Genomic DNA, 21,164 nt, shown 5'->3' on the forward strand with positions numbered 1-21,164 from the left:
TGGGGTGTATACCCAGAAGTGGAATTGCTGGGTCATGTGGATATTCTAACTTTTTGAAGAACTGCCAAAGTGTTTTTCACAGCCCCTGTACCATTTTATGTTCCCACCAGCAAGCTTGAGTACTTTCCTCTCCCTTTACTCTCAGGGACTTTTAAAGGAGTCTTCTTTAATTTTTTAAATTTTTTTAATTTTTAATTTTTAAAGGAGTCTTCTTTAAAATTTTTTAATTAATTAATAATTTGTGAGAGAGAGTCAAGTTTGAGTCCAAGCTGGGGGGGGTGGGGTAGGGGCAGAGAAAGAAGCAGACTCCCTGCGGAGCAGGAAGCCCGATGGGGGGCTTGGTCCCAGGACCCCAGGATCATGACCTGAGCCCAAGGCAGAGGCTTACCCCACTGAGCCACCCAGGTGCCCCTAAGGAGTTGGCACAGTCACGTCAGTTGTTCAGGCTGTAATCGTCTAGCCTGTGGCTACTCTTTTGGGAGGATTGGAAGTTAGTACCCTGGCCATGGTGGTAATATTGATGAAGTTCTAGAACACAGGTGAGGTTCGGTGGGGTGAGGTCCGGAGCCAATGACCAAGAAAGAATTCTTGAGACATCTTTGGTACAAAATGGTGGTTTATTAAAGCACGGGGACAGGACCGTGAGCAGAAAGAGCTGCTGCCCCGGGGGATGTGAGGAGTGGTCTATTATATACTTGTAAGTTAGGGAGGGGATTAGGGATGATGTAAGTCTCTAAGGAATTTTGGAAGCAAGGTTTCTAGGACCTTGAGGGGCTAGCTATTGTTTGGGGAAAAGGTTATTCTTTACCAGTAATAAAAGCTTCTTGTGAGACCCTTTAGTTGTGTATCAGTGGACCATATGCTTGGGAATGATTGTTGACACTATCTTGGAGGTTTAGAGATAAAGTTTCCAAAAGGAATTGTTAAAGTAGACTTACAGGATCCTGGTTGGGGATGGGGGTTCAGTCAGGCTAGGATTGCTCTTTGCCCTTAGCAAAGGCTTAAGGTGGGGGTAGTTGAGTCCCTAGAGGAGAGTCACTCTGCCTGTTTTAAGGGCTTGTCAGTAGGTAAGGAAATTTAAATAATTTTTCTTCTGCTTCTGTTTCCCACATCAACATGACCCAGAAATTGGTGTCCTTTCTTTATTCCTGTTCTTTTATAAAGTTGTCTTGGGCACCGGAGAGCCACCTAAATCACCAGGACAGCTGCTAATCTTAAGATTCCTGCGTGAGTTTCCTCCTCATTGGTCTAATGTGGTCCTCTCCACATCCCTGGTGTCACCTCTTCCGGCCTCGAGAATGCCACTGTGAGCCGGCTGAAACCAGTACCTGATTGAATTGAAACCCAACTAGGCACCCTTTCCAAGGAAGTTGGCTGTAAAGGCTGCATGTGTTGGAATGTCACTTAGGCCATGATGGAATTCTATCTTTACTATTTTCTGTCAATGTCCTCTAACTACTTAAGCTACAAAACTGGGTACTTTCCTCTTGAAAAACTTTTTTTTTTTTTTTTTTTTAAGTTGAAAACCTTTTCTAGTGTTTTCCATGGGTTAAAAACAGCGGGTTCTTTGTGGCCTTCATGGTGGGGCCTTCAGCAAGACTAGCCAAGCTGCGGTGCAGCCTTTACAGTAAAGCAAACTTGGTCCATACATCAGCACCCATCATAGTCTAGAATGCAATGGTTAGGGGTGCCTGGGTGACTCAGTTGTTAAGTGTCTGCCTTCGGCTCAGGTCATGATCCCGAGGTCCTGGGACCAAGCCCCACATCGGGCTCCCTGCTCGGCGGGAAGCCTGCTTCTCCCTCTCCCACTCCCCTGCTGTATTCCCTCTCTCACTGTGTCTCTCCGTGTCAAATAAATAAAAATAAAATCTTAGAATGCAATGGCAAAGCTGGGGAGCGGGGGGGCGGGCGGGGGTAGAGGTGGGCAGGCCTTCATCCTACAGACGTTTATGGCAGGTGGTGATCCCAGCAGTTTCATTTGAGGGATCCCTTGGGTCACTTTGGCACTAGGAATCTCTGACAGTTTCATTTGAGGGATATCTTGGGTCACTTTGGCACTAGGAATCTCTGACAGAGGTGGGACTCCACCCAGGAGTTGGGAGTTGGAGGTCAAGGGTTGGGGGATGGGAGTTGGGTCGGAGTGGTGCACGTTGGGGGGTGATTTTCTTGGTAATGGACCTTCTCTCAGTCCCCAAGGACACTCCACTGGGATGCCTATTTAACCCACTGGAAACAATTCAGATTCCAAAATTTAAGAAGGGTACTACATGGCCTCAGTAGGATCTAGCAGTTAGATCTCTTCTGCAGGAAACAGGGCAAATAGATGGAGGTAGCCTAGGTCCTTCCAGACCTTTGGGGTTCTAAATCATCTAAATCTAAATACCTCTTGCAGAATGTGTTTGGTCATAACCAAACTAGTAAACTCCTTCCTGATATACTGGATGATAATGATCTAAACAGGCCTCTTCTGAATAAACCCAGATCGGAGGAAACACAGGCCATCCCTGACAAAGGGGATGCTGCCTCTCATTGTTCTCCTGATAGATGTAGGGCTTCTCCCTCATTCATTTCCCGGGTTAATGACTATAATTGGAACCAACTGTCTGTTAGTTTACCCCAGGATGGGGGCTTTAAGGAATATTCCCGGGGCACCTAGGTGGCTCAGTCAGTTAAGTGTATGCCTTTGGCTCAGGTCATGATCCCAGGGTCCTGGGACTGAGCCCCATGTCAGGCTCTCTGCCTATCAGGGAGCCTGCTCCTCCCCCTGTTTGTGCTCTCCCTCTCTCTAATTAATAAATAAAATCTTTTTTTTTTTTTTAAGGAATATTCTCAAGCAGCTGTCAAAACTCCCTTTGTTTTGGAATAATTCTGTGTTCCCCAGCCAGATGTGGACTGCCTATTCCTTCTTATTGGCGGGAAAATATGGCATCTGCTCCTCTGTTGAGCTGATTGCCTCTACAACTGGAAACCCTTTCTCTGCCTCTGGCCATACTTTGCCTCTTCAGTCTCCCCTTTCCCTTTGTGTTTCTGCATCGCCTTGGGTGCAGCCTGCATAAGTGGCTTCTAGACCGTCCTCAGTGCCTTTGCCACCTTTGGCTCCTTCTCCTCCCCTCCCTGTCCAGGAGCAGAGAGCATACTCTGGATTTAACACCGCCCACTTCAATTTCTCCACCAGTGTCTCAGGTAAAAATTAACGATGGGGAGCAAACTCACGACTTTTAAAAGCGAATCCAGGTGGAACAGAGTTCGGTATTTAAACTAATTTAAGTTTTTGGTTTAATTAAGGTAGCCCTGTCTTTTAGAGTTATCAGCATTACATGTGAAACTTTCATTCTACCAAGAATTGAAGGTCAGATAAGCTTGTGTTATCTCTGTTGCAATTTTATTTTTTTAAAGATTTTATTTATTTATTTGAGAGAGACCGAGCTCAAGTAGGCAGAGTGGCAGGCAGAAGGAGAAGAAATGCAGGCTCCCGGGTGAGCAAAGAGCCCGATGGGCTGCTGGAATGGGGGGGGGGTGGCTACTTATTACGTCCCACATCTGCAACTGATCAAGGATGGGGTCCACGTCACCATCCACTCTCTTCTCTAAAGCCCTCCGCTCTTCTTTGGGGATAAGCCCAAGGGGTGTAGAGGGAAAGCGGGAACTTTTCATCAGGACTGCGCCAGAGGGGAGTCCCCCAGGTCTCTGGGCCGGAGAGTGGGGCAGGACCCCAGCTTCAACCAAACCTCTACCCAACAATAGTAGGCGGGGCTCACAGAATGGACGCCCATGCGCAGTTTAGAAAGGCCGCAGCGCCTGCCCTCGCCACCGACTCCCAAACCCTCAAATTTCCCGGGCGCTCCGCCCCCCAACCGCCCGCCCTGTAGTTGCCAAGGCGTCGCGCTGGAAGTGACCTCACGACGGTGGCGTGGAGACGCGGGGCGCTTCCGGCCGCCGCTGTGGGGGTGGGTTGTGGAGAAGCCCCTCAGCCTCCTGGTCTTCTCCTGTTGCGGGTTGGACTTGGCGAGGTGTGCGGAGGAGGCGGCGGCCAGACGGCGTGGAGGTGGGAGCGAGGCGGCGTCTGGGCTGTGGGTACTTGCGGGAGGGGGCTTCCGGGGTTGCTAGGTGGGTTTGCTTTTAGGCTTCTGGGTTCCAGGCCTTGTAGACTTTTATCAAGGCAGGCGCGAGCTGGGGACCAGGTCCTGGGGGTTGCGTCAGGGGGTATGGTTTGAGGTGGGAGACTGAGGGCAGCAGGGTTCTAAATGAACCGGGAATCGTGTGAATTGTGAGGCATGAGGGGCCTAGGCTCTTGGTTTCGCCTCGTTGATGGCCGCTGCAGCTCGCCCACTGTTTGCTCCCTGCCTCAGTGTCCTTTTGCACAATGGAGTAGGGTGGCATGGAACAGCTCGGGTGCCCCAGCCGTGACCGATAGCCTGAGGACGGAGGTGAACTGGGGTCTGAAAGGGAAGGTGGTTGAGAAATTAATGATACCTGCCAGGGTGCAGCTTCCTGATTCTTTTCAGCTGTAGGTTTAAGTCTGAGCTTCTTCAAGTGTTCTTTGTGTGCTGTTGATTGAATTTATCAGTAGTTGGCTTGTTGAGTGGTTCAAGTGTTTTGGTGTGCAAGGCGTAGTCCTCGCCTGCTTGGCCAGTTTTCAGTGACTCTCCCAATTCCAGAGCTAGGAGGAGTCCTTAACAACTCTCGTATGGTTACTGATGAGAAATCAGAATGGTTTTTGTTCTCTTCCCTAGCCAGTCTAGACTAATTTCAGTCTGCTGTCAAAATAGAGGTCTTTCTACCCCATCAGAACATAAATGACCGTCTCTAAGCCGGTTAGTATTACAGCTGGAAACCTCAGATGGATTCTAGGCTTTTTTTTTTTTTTTTTAAAGAATGGCAGATTAGGTGTACCGAGTTCAAAATTCCTGTTGGTTTCTTTGTATGAAATGAAGATGGTTACAAACATAACTTTTTGATTACTAAGAATTTCTTTGATGGAGCTTCCTTGTGGGGGTAGGGCTGTGGGACTAGCAAAGTGTGTTTCAAACTTTTTTGATCTGGGACCCACGGTTAGATACATTTACATTATGGCTTAATGTGCTCCCAGCATACGCAGAGTACACACAGAACCCAAAAGTTTACCCTTTCTGCATATGATCCCCTTTGACACTTTCTGTTTAATTAAAAGAAAAAAAGTTGATTGCAACTCACTAAATTGACTATATGTCTGACCACTAAAGACCCATAGTTTGAAAAACAATGGACTAGAAAATGTTTAAGATATTTGTAATTCCTGAGATGCTGTAATTAACGCAAAGTGGGAAATGTGTCTTTTTCCTGTCCTTTATAGGCAGAGGAGCAAGGGTACTAGAGTTATAAATTCTGTCAGAACAACAGGACAGGACATTCAAATTGGTATCTCAAAGGAATGTAGTGATAGTGTGTCGGAATTTTAGCAAGGCATTTGGTAAGTCTTTTATGAGGACCTGGTGGGTGAGATAGGGGAAGTTGCTAGAGTAGGGTAAAATTAGATGGAATCCTGGTTTTGAGCATCAGTGTCGGGAGGGGTTTGATTTATGGATACAACTTACAGTTGGGATTCTGGTGAGTTGAGGCTGCATCACTTTCTTTATATACAGTATGTATTTAAAGCCTTATCTGGAAAGTTAGATTTGTTGTCTTTATGAAGTGAAGAGAGAAAATATCATCTGGTTAATCTCAAGATTTGTCCAGTGCAGTTTAATGAAATGGAAGGGTCATATACGTGTGAAAAATTCCAGTTGGGTCCAAAAAATGCAGTTATACCAGTTAATGAAGGTAGAGATATGACTTAGGGGCTCGAGTAGAGTCTCAGTCATCTGAATCAGTCACATGGTTAGAGCTGATGTGCCCTACAGTAGTAGATAACATTAGGAGAATGTAGAATCTAGAAGAAGAAAGGAAGGTTGACCCCAGCACTGGTTGACTCCGTCCTGGAGTAATAGGTGTATGTCTGAGTACTCTACAAAAATAAATTAACTTGGGGGTGAAGTTAAAAGGATTTGGAATTCATCAAATTTTCAAAAATAATTTGTGTGTGTGTGTGTGAAGATACGATGGAGTTGATTTGGCATGAATGATTCTTTTTCCCTTGTTACTCGGGTCTTAAAACATTTTTTAGTGTTCAGAACATTAGAAAATCTATGTATCTCTTACACTTTAAGTTGGCATTTGAAATTTTTCATCATGAATTTAAGTAGTCTTAATAGTTCAGGATGTAATTTTTGATGTGTAAATATTGGCTTTTAAAAAATAAATACCAAGGGCGCCTTGGTGGCTCAGTTGGTTAAGCGTCTGCCTTTTTTTGCCTTCTTCCACTCAGGTCATGATCTCAGGGTCCTGGGATGGAGCCCCGTGTTGGGCTCCCTGCTTGGTGGGAAGCTTGCGTCTCCCTCTCCCTCTTCTCCTCCCCCTGCTTGTGCTTGTGCCCTCTTTATCTCTGTCAAATAAAAAATAAAGTCTCTAGATAAAAAAATAAAAAATACAAAGTTATCTAAATACACAATTTGATATTTTTATTTTGTTTTATTTTTTTAAAGTAGCTCCATACCCAGTGTGGGGCTTGAACTCACAACCCCCAAATCAAGAGCCACATGCTGTACTGACTGAGTCAGCCAGGAGCCCCTTGATGTTTTAAAAATGTACAAATAGCTTTTTTTTAAAAAGATTTTATTTATTTATTTGACAGAGATCACAAGTAGGCAGAGAGGCAGGCAGAGAGGAAGAGAGGAGGAAGCAAGCTTCCGGTTGAGCAGAGAGCCTGATGCGGGGTTCGATCCCAGGACCCTGGGATCATGATCTGAGCCAAAGGCAGAGGCTTTAACCCACTGAGCCACCCAGGCACCCCCAAATAACCTTTTCTATATTAAAAAAACTCTTCTAAGATATGTATAAATGGTGTATTTACTTGAGTTTTGGATATTAAACCAGTCTTGTGTTCCTGGAATGGACCCCACTTAGTCATGGTGTATATATTTTTTATATGTTGCACAATTTAGTTTGCTAAAATTTTGTTAAGGATTTTTGTGTCTGTGCTCATGAGGGATGTTGAAATTTTCTTACTATGTCTTTGGCTTTAGTATCAGAGTGATAGTACCTTCATAATGAGTGGTGAAATGTTTCTTTCTCTTTTGTTTCCTGAAAGAGTTTGTGTAGCATTTTTTTATTTTTCTATATGTTTGATAGAATTTACCAGTGGACTCTTCGGGGCCTGGGCTTTTTTTTTTTTTTTTTTTTTTTTAAGATTTTATTTATTTATTTGACAGAGCACAAGTAAGCAGAGTGGCAAGCAGAGCGAGAGAGAAAAGCAGGCTCTCTGCTGAGCAGGGTGCCCGATGCAGGGCTTCATCCCAGAACCCTGGAATCATGACCTGAGGTGAAGGCAGCCGCTTAACCAGCTGAGCCACCCATGCGCCCCTTTTTTTTTTTTTTTTAAAGATTTTATTTATTTATTTGACAGGGAACACAAGCAGGGGAGCAGCAGGCAGTGGGAGAGAGAGAAGCAGGCTCCTTGTGGAGGAGGGGGCCTGATGTGGGGCTCAATCCCAGGACCCTGGGATCACGATCTGAGCCGAAGGTGGATGCTCAACTGACTGAGCCATTCAGGAGCCCCATTTCTTAAAAAAAAATTTAATTTATTTGAGAGAGAGAGAGAGAAAGTAGATGCATAGGGGAAGGGGCCAAGGGAGAGCGAGAGAGAATATCAAGCCGACTCCTCACTGAGCAGAGAGCTGGAAGGGCCCCATCCCTTCACTCTGAGATCATGACTTGAGCTGAAATCAAGAGCCAGAGGCTTAAATGACTGAGCTACCCAGGCGACCCGCTTTTTTTTTTTTTTTAAGATTTTATTTATTTGACAGAGAACAAGCAGGGGGAGCAGCAGGCAGAGGCTCCCTGCTGAGCAGGGATCCCAATGCGGGACTCGATCCCAGACCCCTGGGATCATGACCTGAGCTGCAGATAGCCTCTTAACTGACTGAGCCACCCAGGTACCTCCTGCTTCTTTTTTAAGTTCGTTTGTTATAACCTCTACACCCAACATGGGGCTCGAGCTCAGGACCTCAAGATCGAGAGTCATATGCTCTACCCACTGACCCAGCCAGGCACCCCACTAATTAAGTTTCTCTACTTGATACAGGTCCATCCAGATTTTCTATTCTTGAGTCATTTTTGGTAATTTGTATTATTCTGGGGATTTGTCTGTTTCATAGTTTTCCTTTTTTTTTTCTTTTCTTTTTTTTTTTTTTTTTTAACGATTCATTTATTTTAGAGAGTGTGAGAGTGCAGGAGTGGGAGAGGGAGAGAGAATCTCAAGTGGACTCCACGCTGAGCTCACAACCCCAGCCGAAAGGGAGTCCAGGAGTCCAAGGCTCAACTGAGCCATTGAGGCACTCCCAAGTGTGGCTGTGTTCTGATTCACCTTAATTGGTAGTGGGGCCTATTTGGCCCATGGGCTGTAGTTTTCAGACTCATGTCTGAAAACATATTACTTTAGGAGTAATAAATTTATGGTTAAAAATCTTTTATTGATAATCCAATTGTGTGAGCTGTTTAGGTTTATAAGAGTATGGAAATGGATTCCCTTGCATATCTTCGTGTACCCCTAAAGATGTGTGTGTTTCAGTTGAAGATTGGAACTTCATTTCCAAGATGTAGAGAATTTGTTTTTGTAGTTGCATTTTTGTAGTTTTGTTTGGGTGAGAATGGAGGTGGCCCTCATACTATGATTTTCTAGGGCCTTAACTCAAGTCCCTTATCCAGTCAATATTTCCACTAAAAGGAGACATTTGAAATAAAATTTACTAATACTAGAATATATTCTATTATATATATGCTGTAATACATATCATCTCTGTGTCTCAGAACACATCCTTAATGTGGAAAAAGTGGTAGTTTAGCATTTGAGCAAATAGTCCATAATACTCTAGGACTTCCTATGTAATATGGCCAGAATAATGGGTACGTTTGTTCCCCACAAAGACAAATACAAAAATGTTTAACTCTTTATTCTTGAAAGCCCCCCAAACTGGAAATAACCCAACTGTCTATCAGTAGTAGGATGAGGGGCTCCTGGGTGGCTCAGTGGGTTAAGCCTCTGCCTTTGGCTTGGGTCGTAATCTCAGGGTCCTGGGATCGAGCCCTGCATTGCCCCCCCCCCCCCACCGCCTGCCTCTCTGCCTACTTGTGATCTCTCTCTCAAACAAATAAAATCTTAAACAACAACATCAACAACAGTAGGGGGGGTTTATACATTGAAGTATATATAGTTACAGAATACTGTGTAGCCATGAGAAAGAATGAACTATTGCTACATGCAACAACAAGGATGAATTTCACAGGTAAATATTGAGCAAAAGAAGCCAAACATTTTATTTTTTTTAAAGATTTTATTTATTTATTTGACAGACAGAGATCACATGTAGACAGAAAGGCAGGCAGAGAGAGAGGAGGAAGCAGGCTCCCCACTGACCAGAGAGCCCGATGTGGGGCTCGATTCCAGGACCCTGAGATCATGACCCGAGCCGAAGGCAGCGGCTTAACCCACTGAGCCACCCAGGCGCCCCGAAGCCAAACATTTTAAAAGAGAACCTTTATGATCCCATTTACATGAGGTTCAAAAACTGGGATCGAGCCCCGCATCAGGTTCCCTGCTCAGTGGGGAGTCTGCTTCTCCCTCTCTACTCCCCCCTGCTAGTAGTGTTCCTCCTCTCGCTGTTTCTGTCAAATAAATAAAATCTTTTTTTTTTTTTTAAGGATTTAATTTATTTGGCGGAGAGAGACACAGTGAGAGAGGGAACAAAAGCAGGGGGAGAGAGAGGAGCAGGCTTCCCGCTCAGCAGGGAGCCAAATGTGGGACTTGATCCCAGGACCGTGGGATCATGACCTGAACCCAAGGCAGAAGCTTAACGACTGAGCCATCCAGGCACCCCCAAATAAATAAAATCTTTAAAAAAAAAATTGTCTGTCTTGATGTAGGTGGTAGTTATATAGGTGAATTAGTATGCAATAATTCATTCAGCTGTACACTTATAAAATGTAGACTTTATATATAGTATACCTTGATGGAAAGGTAGAATGTGAAAGGCATCAAAGGCTGGTCTCCTTGTGGCTCCTAAATCTCCTGCTTCAGCTGTTGTTCTTCTTTTAACATAAAGGTGTTAGCCCTATAATTGATGAAGGCTCTTTCCTTAGTGTGTTCATCTGATTAGGAACCCAGATGGTGACACTTGTTTTAGATTCACGGTTTTCAGTTAATAGAGGAATTTTCTTTCTTTCTTTCTTTCTTTCTTTCTTTCTTTCTTTCTTTCTTTCTTTCTTTTTATTTTTTAGATTTTACTTATTTATTTGACAGACAGAGATCACAAGTAGGCAGACAGGCAGGGAGAAAGAGGGGAGGAAGCAGGCTCCCTGCTGAGCAGAGAGCCCAATGTGGGGCTTAATCCCAGGACCCTGGGATCATGACCTGAGCTGAAGGCAGAGGCTTTAACCCACTGAACCACCCAGGCGCCCAACAGAGGAATTTTCTTTATAGAATAAACCTTTTTGATGAGTTTTGAATAATGCATTAATGTTGTATTTTACATAGAGGGAAGTTTCTGATAGTAACAAGAAAGGGCAGTTTGTTACATGTTGAGTAGTTACTTTTTTTTTTTTTTTAAGATTTTATTTATTTGACAGAGATCACAAGTAGGCAGAGAGGCAGGCAGAGAGAAGGGGGAAGCAGGCTCCCTGCTGAGCAGAGAGCCCAATGCGGGGCTCGATCCCAGGACCCTGGGATCATGACCTGAGCCGAAGGCAGAGGCTTAACCCACTGAGCCACCCAGGTGCCCCGGAATTTTGTAGCTCTTAATCACCTTCACTTATTTTGCCTATCCTCCCAACTCCTACCCCTCTGGCAGCCACCAGTTCTCTGATTCTTTTTCTGTTTGTTATTTGTTTTGTTTTTTAGATTCTACATGCAAGTGAAGTCATAGGATACTTGTCTTTATCAGACTTATTTCATTTAGCAGAATAGCCTCTTGTCACAAATGGCAAGTTCACATGCATTTTGATGGCTGAATAATATTCCAGGGTTTGTGGTGTACATTGCATCTATATCTTCATCTCTCAGTGTGCACTTAGGTTCATTTCCATTTCTTGGCTTTTGTAAATAATGCTGCAACGAATATAGGGGTGCATGTGTCTTTCCCTTTTTTTTTTTTTTTTTAAGATTTTATTTGTTTATTTGACAGACAGAGATCACAAGTAGTCAGAGAGACAGGCAGAGGGGGGGGGGAAGCAGGCTCCCCGCCGAGCAGAGAGCCCGATGTGGGGCTCCATCCCAGGACCCTGGGATCATGACCTGAGCTGAAGGCAGAGGCTTTAACCCGCTGAGCCACCCAGGCGTCCCACTTTCCTTTTTAAAAAATATTTTATTTATTTATTTGGCAGACAGTGAGAAAGGGAAGACAAGCAGGGGGAGAGGGAGAAGCATGCTTCCTAATGAACAGGGAGCCTGTAGTGGGGCTGGATCCCAGAACCCTGAGATCATGACCTGAGCAGAAGGCAGATGCTTAACGACTGAGCCACCCAGGTACCCCTCTTTTTTTTTTTAAGATTTTATTTATGTATTTTGAGAGAGAGAGAGCATGAGCAGGGGAGGGTCAGAGGGAGAAGTATGCTTCCTATTGAGTAGGGATCCTGATTTGGGGCTTGATTCTAGGACCTTGGGACTATGACTTGCGCCAGAGGCAGATGCTTAACTGACTGAGACACTCAGGTGCCCTGCGTATATCTTTTCAAGTTGATGTTTTCATTTCTTTGGGTAAGTATCCTGTAGTGGAGTTATTGGATTGTATAGTATTTATTTTTTTATCTTTTAATATTTTATTTTTGCATGTGCACATGTGTGCATGTGAAAGAGAACAAATGTGTGTCCACATGAGCATTGGGGAGGGGCAGAGGGATAAGCAGACTCCCCGCTGAGCAGGGAGACTCCATGCCAGGACGCAGGCAGTTGCTTAACCAACTGAGTCACCCAGGCACCTCCTGATTGTAGTTTTGATTTGTATTTCCCTTGTATTTTGATTAGTGATGTTTCATATGTTGGCCATCTGTGTCTTCTTTGGAAAAATGTCTGTTTAGGCCCTTTGGCCATCTTTAATCAGATTGTTTGTATTTGTTGTGTAAGTTCTTTATAAATTTTGGATATTAAACCTTTATTGGGTATATCATTTGCAAATATATTTTCCCAGTAGTAAGTTGCCTTTTTCTTTTGTTGGTTTCCTTTCCTGTGCAAAAGCTTTTTATTTTGGTTCAACATAAGTGCCTTTTTTTTTTTTTTTTTTTTTTAAAAGAGAGCGAGAGAAGCACACCCGTATGCAGAGAGGGGCAGAGGGAGAGGGACAAGCAGAATCCTTGCTGAGCGTGGAACATGTCACAGGGCTCGATCCCAGGACTCCAAGATCGTGACCGAGCCAAAGTCACGCTTAACCAATTGAGCTACCTAGGCACCCTTTATCATTAGTCTTGAAGATACATGTTGAGTGAGGAAGAAGTAAAAGTCTTTTTCACATCTGATTAATTTCTGGTATTCAAAAAAATTCTTGTTATTATGGCTTTCTTCATCTAATACAGGCATCAGAGTAGGATTATGATGGAGTATAAGTGATAGGAATTGAAATTCATACTTTTGTGATATTAAGTAGACAAAGTCTTGTTAGGACATTGGAAATAAGCCTAAAGTGTATTTTTGCCTTTTACCATCATCAGTATTGTGGAAATTGTGTTGTATTGGAAATTTACCTGATTTCTTAAATTCTTATATTGTTAATTGAAGCAGCTGAGTTATGGGTATGTGGGGCTCATTATGCTGTTCTGTCTACATTTGTATATGTTTGTAATTTTTCATAAAGTGTAAAAAAAGTCATGATTGAGTCTGCTAATGCATTATTTTCTGTTCTGTCGGCGTAGTTTTCTGATATTGCTTAGTTGGATCACTGGAAAACAACCTGAGTTTTCTCTTCAGGTTTTTGTGTTTCTGATGGGTCATACTCTCCCCCCAACAAGAGTGTTTTTTTATTTTCCCTTCATTAGACTCTGTATTTTATGTAGGTATGTTTCTTTTTTTTTGGTATTTATATTTTTTGAGAGAGAGCAAGTGAGCAGGACCAGGGGTGGGCGTGTGGAGACACTGCGCTGAGTGCAGAGCCCCATGTGGGGCTCAGTCTCACTACCACAAGATCATGTCCTGAGCCCAAACCCAGAATCAGGAGCTTAACTGACTGAGTCACTCAGGCGCCCCTTATGTAGATATATTTCTGAAATTGATATTTGAAACCAGCTCGAAATGCTATTTTTTATTTTTCATGGAGAACACTAAGCAATATTTCATTTTGTACTTAATACTGTATATTTATATTCATGTGCTATCTCTCCTGACTTCCTTCTGTGTGTAGGGCAGTGTTTGATTCCATATCTTATATAGGATTTTGCATAAAGGGTATTATGATTTTATTTTATTTTATTTATTTATTTTTTAAGATTTTATTTGTTTATTTGAGAGAGAGACAGTGAGAGAGAGCATGAGCGAGGAGAAGGTCAGAGGGAGACACAGACTCCCCATGGAGCTGGGAGCCTGATGTGGGACTCGATCCCGGGACTCCGGGATCATGACCTGAGCCGAAGGCAGTCGTCCAACCAACTGAGCCACCCAGGCGTCCCAAGGGTATTATGATTTTAGAACCATTTCCAAGAAGGGCCACAACATTTAGATATAAATAGATACTCTAGATTTTCAGCGATTAACTTCTGTCAGATTTTTTTAAATATAATTTTTATTTATTTATTTATTTATTTATTTGACAGAGAGAGAGAGAGAGAGAGAGATCACAAGTAGGCAGAGAGGCAGGCAGAGAGAGAGAGGAGGAAGCAGGCTCCCCGCCAAGCAGAGAGCCCGATGCGGGACTTGATCCCAGGACCCTGAGATCCTGAGCCAAAGGCAGAGGCTTAACCCACTGAGCCACCCAGGCGCCCAAACTTCTGTCAGATTTATTACATGTAATTCAGTCATTGATTGGATAAATATTTTGAGTTTTTTCTCATTGTAAGCACTCTGTTGGCTGAACAAGACAAAGTTTCTTGCCCTCATGAAGCTTACATTTTAGTGGGGTGATAGAACATAAACCAAAAAGATAATTCATATAGTGACGAATTTTGAGATAACAGAAGGTGAGGTGTTGAAGAGTGATGGGGAGTAGTGACATTAGATTAGGGTAGCCAGGGAAGGCCTCTTTGGGGGGTGGTGACATTTTAGATACCAGAAAGACAAGATAGAATTAGCTTTTCATAGAGTTTTGTTGTAGTGTCTTTTATTCCTTTTTGTTGTTGAGTAGCATTCTGTTGTATAATACCATAACTTGTTTATCTCTTCTCCTTGTTCCCAGTTTTCCTGCTCTTATGAATAAAGCTGCTGCGTACATTTGTGTACAAGTTCTTTTGTGAATATGTTTTCATTTTTCTTAGGTAAATTCTGGGGATGAAATTTTGGGTCATAAGTATGTGTTTAATATTAAAAGAAATCGCTAAACTCTTTCCCAGAGTTGTATCATTTTACATGGTCAGCAGTGTGAGGGGGTGGGTCCGGTTGCTCCACGTCATCACACATTTGGTGTAACCTACCAGCCCTTTTAATTTCACGCCATTTTAGTGGGTGTAAATGGTATTTTACAGTGTTTTCCCCAACTTCATGGTTTTTTTAATTGTTGTAAAATACATATAAAAGTTACCATTTTGGGGGCACCTGGGTGGCTCAGTGAGTTAAGCCTCTGCCTAAATTAGCTCAGGTCATGATCTCGGGGTCCTGGTATTGAGCCCCGAATCGGGCTCTCTGCTCAGCAGGGAGCCTGCTTTTCCCTCTGTCTCTGCCTGCCTCTCTGCCTACTTGTGATCTCTGTCAAATAAATAAATAAATACATCTTTAAAAAAAAGTTAACCATTTTTAAGTGTATAGTTCATGGCATTGAGTACACTCAAGTTGTTGTGCGACCGTCACCACCACCCATCTCTAGAATGTTTTCAGGCTCTCCCAAACTGAAATTCTGTACCCATTAAACAATAATTTACCATTCCCTGTTCCCGCAGCTGTGGCAGCCACCTTCTACTCTCCGTCTCTGATTGAATGGTCTCTTGTGATAAGTAGTCTCTTGACTACTCTAGGGACCTCATGCAAGTGGAATCATACACAATTTGTATTTTCGTGTCTGACTTATTTCACTTCTCATAATGTCAGGATTCATCTGTGCTGTAACATATGGTCAGAACTCCTTTTTAAGACTGAATGATGGGCGCCTGGGTGGCTTGGTTGGTTGGGCGACTGCCTTCGGCTCAGGTCATGATCCCGGACTTCCAGGATCGAGTCCCGCATCGGGCTCCCAGCTCTTTGGGGAGTCTGCTTCTCCCTTTGACCTTCTCCTCTCTCATGCTCTCTCTCACTCATTCTCTCTCAAATAAATAAATAAAATCTTTAAAAAAAAAAAAAAGACTGAATGATATTCCTCTGTATGTGTTTACCACATTTTGTTTTTCCATTCAACCATCGTGGATATTGGAGTTGTTGCATTATGTTTTAATTTGCATTGCCCTGATAATTAATGATGTTGAGCAGCCCTCCCTGTGTTTATTGGTCATTCAGATAACTTCTTTTGCTCATTTTATTTTTTTTTAATTTTTAAAAAGATTTTATTTATTTGACACAGAGAGCGATCATGAGTAGGCAGAGATGCATGCAGCGGGGGAGGGGGAAGCAGGCTCCCCGCTGAGCAGAGAGCCCAATGCAGGGCTCAGTCCGAGGACCCTGAGATCTTGACCTGAGCCAAAGGCAGAGGCTTAACCCACTGAGCCACCCAGGTGCCCCTGGATGTAAGTCCTTTATCAGATGTATCAATTGTGAATGTTTTCTTCTTGACTTGCTCGACCCTTTTTTTTTTCCCTCTCTTGCTTTGGGGTGGTAAGAGAAGAGGGCAGAAGTTTCTTTTTGCTTCTTGAAGTACTTCACTTGGCTGCCTGGGGGGTAGCCTCCATTGAGGTGATTTTGGGATGTGGCTAGGTAATGTGGAATACCTTCCTAAATATTTTATTACATTACTGTTATTTTGTTATTTATTATTTATTTACTTACTTTTTTGTCGGGGGAGAGGGTCTCCCAGTGCAGGGCTCAGTCTCACAACACTGAGATCATGACCTGAGCTGAAATCAAGGGACGCTTAACTGACTGAGTCACCCAGGTGTCCCCTTGATGAGTAGAACTTCTAGATTTTGATGAAATCTAATTCATCGGATTTTTTTTCTTTTATGATTAGTACTTATTTGTGTTTTCTCTAAGAAAGCTCTCTCCTCTAAGGCCACTAAGATACTCCAATTTTTGTTTTTGTAGTAGCTTTAGTTTTACCTTTTATGTTTAGTTTGTTTCAAATTGATTTTTTGTATCTGGTGTGGGATAGGAATAGGAGGTTATTTTTCCTCATATGTCCTGTTCTAGCACCATTTTATTTTTAAGATTTTTATTTTTTTTGACAGGGAGACCCAGGGAACAGCGAGAGAGGGAATGCAAGTAGAGGGAATGAGAGATGGAGAAGCAGGCTTCCGTGCTGAGCAAGGATCCCAGTGCCGGGCTCGATCCCAGGACCCTGGGATCATGACCTGAGCCGAAGGCAGCCGCTTCACCACTGAGCCACCCAGGCACCCCTCTTGCACCATTTGTTGAAAAATACTTGGATTTCTTCATTGATTTATCTTGGTGCTTTGATCATTAGTCCGTGTGGGTCTGAATCTGGATACTCTTCTGTTCCATGGATCTATTCACCTATCCTTGCACCAACACCATACTGATTTCTTTCTTTTTTAAGATTTTATTTATTTTTTGGGGGGTGGTCAGGGAGAGGGACAAGCAGACTGTATTGAGCACAGAGCCCAACTTGGGGCTCAACCTCTTGACACAGAGATCCTGACCTCAGCTAAAACCAAGAGTTAGCTGTCCAGCTTTGTCACCCAGGTGCCCCAACACCTCACTGGTTTTCCAGCTTTATAGTATATCTTGAAATAAGGTGGTGTAAAACATCTAGCCTTGTTTTATATTTTCATGATTATTTTGGCTAGTCTATTTTGCATTTCCGTATACAGTTTATTTTATTTTTTAAAAGATTTTATTTATTCATTTGACAAAGACACAGCAAGAGAGGAAACACAAGCAGGGGTTGTGGGAGAGGGAGAAGAAGGCTTCCCACCAAGCAGGAGCCTGATGTGGGGCTTGATCCCAGAACCCTGGGATCATGACCTGAACCGAAGGCAGCGGCTTAACCCACTGAGCCACCCAGGTGCCCCTCCAGCTGGGATTTTTATTGATATCTGTGTTTGATCCCTAGATCAATTTGGGGAGAATTGACCAACATTATCTCTTCGTTTATTTATGTCTTTTAATTTTTCTCAGGGGTCTTTTATAGTTTTCATTATAGCGTTCTGCACATTTTTCATTAGGTTTATTCCTAAGTACTTGATGTTTTTAAATACTATTATAAATGATATTTTAAAATTTCATTTTCAGGGCATCTCCATGGCTCAGTTGGTTGGCTTTCTGCCTTCATCTTCTGTCATGATCCCCAGGTCCTGGGTTTGAATGTTAAATAGGACTTCCTGCTCGGGATCATGACCTGGGCCAAAGGCAACATTGCACTGGGTAGGACATACAGTATAGTGTTGAATAGAAGTAGAAGTGGTGAAAGTGAACATCCTTGCCTTGTCTTAGTCTTTTGGAGTAAATAAGTCATTATTTCACCATTAATATGATGTTAGCTGGAATTGTTTTGTAGATGCCACTACCCTCCCCTTTTTGATATCACGAGTGGATGTTGAATTTTGTCAGATTATCTTTCGGCATTGTGTGTGTTTTTTTTAAAGAAACATCTTTTTTTTTTTTTTTTTTTAAAGATTTTATTTATTCACTTGCCAGAGATCACAAGCAGGCAGAGAGGCAGGCAGAGTGAGAGAGGAAGGGAGGCAGGCTCCCTGCCGAGCAGAGAGCCTGATGCGGGGCTCGATCCCAGGACCCTGAGACTGTGACCTGAGCTGAAGGCAGAGGCTCCAACCCACTGAGCCACCCAGGAGCCCCTGTTTTTTGTTTTTTGTTTTTAGATTTTATTTGAGCAAGATGGAAGTGAGAGAGCATAAGCAGAGGGAGCTGCAGAGGGAGAGGGAGAAGCATACTCCTCACTGAGCAGGGAGCCTGATGCGGGGCTCTATCCCAGGACCCTGGGATCATGACCTGAACAAGGCAGATGCTTAACCGACTGAGCCACTCAGGCACCCCTATTTATTTATTTATTTATGATTTTATTTTTAAGTAATCTCTGCACCTAATGTGGGGCTTGAACTTACAACCCTGAGATTGAGAGTTGCATGCTCTACTGATTGAGCCAGCCAGGCAGCCGTATGTTTTCCGCATTTACTGATTTTATACATGATTTCCTCATTTATTTTGTTAACGTGGTAGAAGACATTAATTTTATTTATTTATTTATTTGACAGAGACACAGTGAGAGAGGGAACACAAGCAGGGGGAGTGAGAGAGGGAGAAGTAGGCTTCCCGCTAAGCAGGGAGTTCAGTGCAGTGTTCAGTCCCAGCACCCTGGGGTTGTAACCTGAGCCAAAGGCGGACGCTTAGCGACCAAGCCCCCAGGCACCTGGCATGGATTTTTTTTAGTTAAACTTTTTATTTGAGATACTCGTAGATTCGTATGCACTTGTAAGGAATAATACAGAAAGATTCCATATACCCCTCCTAGTTTTTCTCATTGATAACATCTTCAAAAACTGTAATACAGTGTCACTACCAAGATACTGACATTGATGTTGTCCAGATACAGATTATTCCCACTACTATAAGGATCCCTGGGTGTTGTCCCTTTTATTAGCCATCCTCATTTCCCTCCTGCCTCACACCCTTCCTAAACCCTGGGAACCACTCATCTATCTCCATGTCTGTAGTTTGTAGTTTCAGGAATGTTAACATAGATTGATTCCTGCAGAATGTAACTTTTTAACTTTTTCTCCATGGTATGGAGGTACCAGTTTGTTTAACCATTCAGGCATTGAAGATCATCTGGGTTTCTAGTTTGGAGCTATTTTTGTGAACTTGACTTCCTTTCTCTGGGATAGATGACTAGTAGTGCATTTGCTCAGTTATGTAATGGTTGCATGTTCATGTTTTTTGTTTTTTTGTTTTGTTTTAAATAGATGGCCGAATTGTTTACCAAAATGGCCACATCATTTAATAGTCTCATCAGCAATGTATGAGGAATCCAGTTTTTCCATTTTCTTTCCAGGACTTGGTGATGTCACTGTTTATTTATTTTAGCTGTTCTGGTGGGTGTGTAGTGATCTTCACGGGAGGAGTTTTAATTTGCCTTTCCCTAATGGTTAATGATGTTGAACATTTTTTCATGTGCTTGCTTGGTGTCTGTTTATTTTCTAGGTTGAAATGTCTTCTTGTGTTTTTTGACCTTTTTAAAAATTGGATTGTTTGGTTTTTTTAACTACTGGGTTTTGAGAGTTCTTTATACTAGATATTAGTTCTTTGTCTTTTTCAGATACGTGGTTTGCAAATATTTTTTCCCAGCCTGTAGTTTTTGTTTTTTTAAATCTTTTTTTTTTTTTTTTTTTTTAATTTGACAGAGAGAGAGATCACAAGTAGGCAGAGAGGCAGGCCGAGAGAGAGAGGGGGAACCGGGCTTCTTGCTGAGCAGAGAGCCCGATGTGGGGCTCGATCCCAGGACCCTGAGATCATAACCCTGGCCGAAGGCAGAGGCTTAACCTGCTGAGCCACCCAGGCGCCCCTGTAGTTTTTGTTTTTATCTTCCTACCAGGGTCTTTACAGAACAAAACTTTTTAGTTTACAAGAACTCCAGTGTACCAGTTTGTGTTTTTATTGATTATGCTTTTGGTATCTAAGAATCTTTTGCCTCACCCTAGATCTTGAAGGTTTCTCTTATGTTTTCCCTAAAAGTTTTATTGGTTGACATACTACATTTAAGTCTATAATCATTTTTAGTAAATGTGTAAATTATGACACTTAAGTCAAAGTTTATTTTTACTGATGAATATCCATTTGCTCCACCACCATTTGTAAAAGCTGTGTCATCTTTGTTGAATTACTTTTGCACTTTGTCAGAGTCAGTTCAGGGATTATTTTGTGTGGGTCTATTTCTGGGTTTTCTGTTTTATTCCATTGATTTATATATCTGTCCTCCTACCTGTACCATGTAGTCTTGATTACTATACCTATATAATAAGTCTTGAAATTGAATAGACTGATTCCTCCCATTTTCTTGTCAGGATTGATTTAGCTATAAAATAGTTGCATAGTTTGTATGATTTGATGTCTAGGTAAATTTTATCTTTACTATTTGTTCTTTAGAGCATTTATAAAATTCAGTGTTATTTTTATTCACTAATATGCATGCTCCTACTAAAAACAGTAAAACAAATTTTTTTCAATTCTAGTATAGTTAACGTGCAGGGTTATACTAGTTTGAGGTGTACAACATAGTGATTCATCAATTCTATACATAGAGCTTATCAAGATGAGTGTACTCTTGATCCCTTCACCTATGTCACCCATCTCCCACCCACTTCCTATTTGGCAACCATCTGTTCTCTATAGTTGAGTCTATTTTTTATCTGATCTCTTCCCCCCCGCCCGCTGCCACCCTGCTTTCCTTGTTTGTTTTGTTTTTTAAATTGCATATATGGGGGCTCCTGGGTGGCTCAGTGGGTTAAAGCCTCTGCCTTCAGCTCAGGTCATGATCCCAGGTTCCTGGGATCGAGCCCCGCATCGGGCTCTCTGCTCAGCGGGGAGCCTGCTTCCTCCTCTCTCTCTGCCTGCTTCTCTGCCTGCTTGTGATCTCTGTCTGTCAAATAAATAAAAATCTTAAAAAAAAATAAATTGCATATATGATTGAAATCATATGGTAATTGTCTTTCTCTGACTGGCTTATCTTTTTTTTTAAGATTTTATTTTTTTATTAGCAAGAGAGAGCAATGGGGTGGGGAGGGCAGAGGGAGAGGCACAAGCAGACTCCCTGCTGAGCAAGGAGCAAGACAGGGGCCTCATT

The 21,164-nt window shown here is 42.7% G+C and overlaps 1 protein-coding gene across 1 annotated transcript in view; it reads left to right on the forward strand.

Annotated features, from left to right (window-relative positions):
- Window positions 1–3,891: 3,891 nt before the first annotated feature.
- The window catches only part of EDC3 (enhancer of mRNA decapping 3), a 60,351-nt gene continuing 43,078 nt past the window's right edge, over window positions 3,892–21,164 (forward strand). The window contains exon 1 of the mRNA XM_047737351.1: window positions 3,892–4,045. The gene's annotated coding sequence lies outside the window, so the exon portion shown is untranslated. The remainder of the gene's footprint in view (window positions 4,046–21,164) is intronic.

This window comes from Lutra lutra, chromosome 7 (genome assembly GCF_902655055.1).
Source record: "Lutra lutra chromosome 7, mLutLut1.2, whole genome shotgun sequence".
In the NCBI taxonomy this organism is placed as follows: domain Eukaryota; kingdom Metazoa; phylum Chordata; class Mammalia; order Carnivora; family Mustelidae; genus Lutra; species Lutra lutra.